A 5,017-nucleotide genomic window follows, 5' to 3' on the forward strand; every position below is an offset into this window, starting at 1 on the left:
GGATTACTAACGAAAGTACGCATTCCCAAAAGATTGGTCATACTCAGTATACAAGTAGGGGTTGCAGGCAGAATTTTTCAATACAGAAATTCAAGATATTGTAGGAGATATTTCATTGTAACATGGTACAGTGCAATCACCCCTAAAATGCTTACCTTACAATACTCTTCCTACAAGTGCATTTTTAATCAAATTAATTCATTAAAAAGCGTTTTAGAAAAAAACAGTATGTATGCCTTGAATAAATATTGAAAAGTATATTCCTCAGTTTTACATTCTCAGCTGCATTCGCAGACACTTTTGTTTAATTAGCATTACCCAAAAGAATTCCAGCCGGTCTAACCCATCTCATACCATACAAAAGCTGTAGAAAAAAAAAAATTGTAGCTTGTTTTAAATGCCTGGAATCTCCTCCCCTGAACACAGAGCCAAATACTGAGTTTATCTGGTTTCAAACTGCTCTTCTGAATTGCAGTGTGTTTGATTAAAATTTGTCTACCAGAGATTCACAGACACGACAGCACTTTTGCTGCCTGATGGTCCCAAAAGGTCTTTTTAACTGCCTTAAGAAAGAAAATCACTGCAAATAGTTAAATCATCTCCCCCTTACTTCCACAAAGAAAAAAAAAAAACCCGCAAAACCACGAACGCCCCGAAGCACATAAACCCACCCCCAAACAGGAGACCCAGGGCTACCTGACAAGATGAAGCATGGACTGAGGAAAGATTAGAAGAGGCAAGTGACCCTCTAGATGGTAGGAAAGCCACCAAAAGAAACTGGAAGCAACTGCGTGGGAAAAAAATAAGCTCCCTTCCCTCAGCACTTTTGCTGTTTCCAGCACAGTAATTCACACAAAAGTAAATACTTGGAAACACTATTGCAGAAACTATTTGTAAAGCATCCCACACAATTGCTCAGCGCGGTGTTCTTAACCACGTGAATTCAGTGTAATTTAATTTGAGAAAGTAAATGATCTCATTCACCCAAATACTTCGCATTAGATGCCGGTATTGCTTTTGCCTTTCAAAGGAGTGTTCACAGCTACAATTTAGCATTGAGTTTCCGGGCTAATGAAAGTGCATCTAGGCTAGTAAAACAGACCAAAACAAATCCTTGAATTCAAGTCCTGTTGTGTAATGAGGAAGTTTAATTAAGGCCACACATTACAGCTGTAAACGTTCTCTTATATAATAAGGTCTAAATGAAACTGAACCTAATCAAAGTTACAATTCCTTCATTAGCAAATTACAAACAAGAGCGCACAGCTGACACACCGGCTATGATTATCACAACTAATTGCCTCGTTGTTACAAACCAGCCTGAAACTGTGTTCAGATGTCCGTCTGCAGTAGCAAATTAGGGCCACATCAGGCTATTTCTGCGATCACAAGGGGCTCTTGTAGAGCGATCTGATTTACCCCGCCGACTGGCAGCACACAGCCCAATCAAAGCCCCCTCTACAAAGGCAGCTTTGAAGCCAGCACAGCCTAGAAACCCGCTCCATATGCAGGCCGGCAGACTGCACTTCATTAGGCCTGTTGTCACATTTTCCCTCTTCTTATTCTAATGATCCTATTTTAATACACATAGGAACCTCTCCTAATTGATGTCAAGTGAGTGACTTCCACATTCATCACCGGAGCACATCAAACGCGTCTTGGCGCTCGGGCCCGCCATCAGAGTGCTTAAGACCCGAGGTGTGTCTCCAACTACAGAAAGCAACAAAAAAAAAAAAAAAAAGTATTTTGGCTTTACCTGTTTAATTGGGATTGCGCGACCGCTTCCAATGCTATCTGTTCTGCTCTCCAGGACCTTCTTGTCTTTGTCTGGGTCACTCCCTTTCCGAGACTGCAGAGCAAAAAGAAAGTTTGTGCCCCATTAAATGTAGCGGTTCACACAGAGGATGCTTTTTTTTTATCTTTTAAAGCAATTAAAAGAAAAGTATTTTGACACATAAATATAGACTCAAAGGGTGCAGATTAGAATCTACAAAAGTACACAACTGTCCCAAAACGTGAATATTGAAATACCACCTCTCATTTTCAACCATCCACTTGTTTGAAATGGGGTTTGGGTTTAAAGAGTTTCACTGCCTGAAGACCCAGCAGATCAGAGGACACGTTTCTGAAGTCTCCAATAGTAGCTCCAAATAGGAATGAAGGTTCCAGCTTCTCATTAAAAAAATCTGATATATGCATGCATACATTTAACTTACATCTGTGTGGTTTTTAGAAATGTTATCAACTACTTAGAAATGCACTTTTATGATGCTGGTTTCAATCATATTGATTTTAATTTTTTATTTTTTCTACTTTTGGATGGTTAGAAAGTTGGAATTGCAAGAAAATGTAGTGATTGATGCTGAAAAAAAATTATCTGAACACAGATGCTGAAAAAAATTATCTGAACACAATGAAGAAAAACCAGCATGAGGAAAATTAAACCAATGTTTAAAACTTGAATTGCCTGATCTTGGCTTTCTATAACGCTAGAATTGCCCTAGGAGTAAGTTCACAGTGCTCACTTCATGACTTTATAAAGTTATATAGTAATTTTAAGAAGTTATTCAGATTCCAGTCCATTATTGTGAAAGAACGCACGAGCATAATGATTGTGACAGATTTATTTTATTACAAAAAGAAGACCTGAGAATCATCCTCCTTAATAACTGAACTGACAAGTGACAACTTCACTCCATTACTTTTCAATAGGAACATTACTCACACAATATCGAAAATGGGAAAACATTTTCATGTGCTTTTCAAATCAGAGATGATATATGAAAGGAATACATTCGCGATGTCCAGTACCACTACGGGAAGTTAATGAAAACCAGAGCAACCCAAGATCCCGCTTTTCATTTTCAGCGGAAAGAGATGTTTGAAAGACACTGAAATTAGGAGAACGATTAGGATCCCGAATAGCTGATACCCGTTTTCCATATTATACGAAGGGGTGGAAGGAAGAAAAAAATCCCCAAAGCAGTTGCCTTCGGGGGCGAGAGGAGGGAAGGGGAGGGAGAAAACCCACGGAGGAGGACTTCAAGTAACACCATTCTAAGCAACACATTTACCCAGCAGGGATCCTGTGCTGCTTTCCCCGCTCCGCTGGGAGCGGGCTCCTATCACTAGTTACTATGGTTCGGGGCAATGGAATGACGTGCCGGGGAATTAAACAAAGAATAAATGAAAGAAAGCAAAACAAGTGGGAGGGATGAAATCCAATGTTCAGGATAACTATTGTTCCTCGTCCTTCAAGACAGATTTCTGAATCTGAAAGTGCCACTTCCCAATAATACAAGGCAAAACAATGCTTCAATGGTGCAAAGCGCCCGTCAGTGACATTTTAAAGAAACCCAGTGAAGGTAGCCAAATCCTTGGGAGGGAAGTTGTCAACTTGAATGTTTCTTTTTTATTTGACTTTTTTAAAGAAAGGATCCTGCCTCTGAAAAGCAAGCTAAATATCTCCGCGCTATTTTTTGGTTTTATTTTTAAATCATCATGTCTTCCATTCCGTAAAAGTAATGGCATCTGGAAATAATACATTGCACATAGAAGGGAAATATCTATATGCAAAATATTGTCAAATGCCAAAAGTATAGAAACATAGGAATTTCTGTTAGGCAAATTCTATTCTAGCTGCCTGTAATCACAGAATACATAAAATTTTCAAGGGGAGAATCTTAGCAGGCTCCGCTATTTATAAAGACAAATCATGCAGTGAAATAGAGATATATTCTGATCTTTTATGCTTTTGTACCTATGACACACACAATGCATCTTACATCCTATAGTGTGAAAAAATAGACTCTAAACCATACTGGATCAACATTTGCTAGGACTTTTTCTGATGTCACATCTACACATTAAGTCGTTCTATTTAAAAGTTCATTCAAGCAAACCAGAAAAAGTCCAAAAAAATTAAAACGCCTGCATGAATATAATTTGACTCATTTCCCCTTTGCATTGGAAGTCATATGCAGACTTATGTCAACATAAAACCTTACTTAAATTAGGTCTGTGAAGTAAGATTTAGTCCCAGAGGGATGCAGTACCTGAGTTTGGGCACAACCAGAAGCCAGCATCAGCAGTCCAGAGAGCCCCAAAAGTAAGAATACTGATCTCTAATAGTAGGTACTGAGACAGAGAGTTCATTTTAACTTTTAAAAAAGTCTTGCTTGCGATTCTGCAAAGATAGGTGATATTGAATATGGGAAAGGAGATTCATCTTACTGTACTAGCAGTTCATTCACCCCATATGGATTGGACACATAGTTACAATCAGTTCTTTGCAGAAGTGGACCTCATATGCATCTTAAATCGCCACCTGCGCTATAGGCTATCATGTAGCTGTCCCTGTTAATACACTGCACAAAACAAAGGGCATTCACCCTCCTGCTAATACTTGATCTGTTTTATCACCTAAGTAGAAAGTCAGCTATTGCAACAGCTTTACAGCAAATATTAATATTCAAAGTCAAAAAGATCAGATACTGCATTTAATGCACTTAAATATGAACATGCTTAAAATTCTCAACCTTATTCCAACTCAAGCTGTAATCGATTTAAGAAAAATCGTATCTGTTTTCTACTTAACCCAATTTTCTTCCAATACTAAAAGATCTTCATGTAGGAAACTAAACATATTACCTATGCTAGATAACAAGGGGTAATTTGCAATTAAACAGAAATACATTTGATTCTGTTAAGTGATAAAGGCATAAGCAAGTAACAGGCTAGGAAAGAAGCACAGCAAGAAACCCAGAGCTAAATAGTAAAATATTTTGATTGCGCACTCTGTTCATAACTAGACAGAAAATACTGGTCATCTATTTGTTCAATTAAATAATTCCAGATTATAACTTGGCTGATATGGCATGAAACCTGGGTTACAGCAGGGTCAGTGTTAAATACTTCAGGACATGGATTACAGGGCAACTCATTACACAACATTCAATGTGCCCAGATCTTAAAGGACAGAACTAATTCTAAAAAGTCAATTTCCCCACCCCCCCCC

The 5,017-nt window shown here is 38.3% G+C and overlaps 1 long non-coding RNA gene across 1 annotated transcript in view; it reads right to left on the reverse strand.

The window, feature by feature from the left end:
- Positions 1-1,755: 1,755 nt before the first annotated feature.
- LOC104078071 overlaps positions 1,756-5,017 on the reverse strand; it is a 16,589-nt gene continuing 13,327 nt past the window's right edge. Inside the window, exon 3 of the long non-coding RNA XR_683531.1 lies at positions 1,756-1,849. This is a non-coding gene — a long non-coding RNA (uncharacterized LOC104078071). The remainder of the gene's footprint in view (positions 1,850-5,017) is intronic.

The sequence above is a fragment of the Fulmarus glacialis genome, unplaced genomic scaffold (genome assembly GCF_000690835.1).
Source record: "Fulmarus glacialis isolate BGI_N327 unplaced genomic scaffold, ASM69083v1 scaffold526, whole genome shotgun sequence".
NCBI classification, from domain to species: Eukaryota; Metazoa; Chordata; class Aves; order Procellariiformes; family Procellariidae; genus Fulmarus; species Fulmarus glacialis.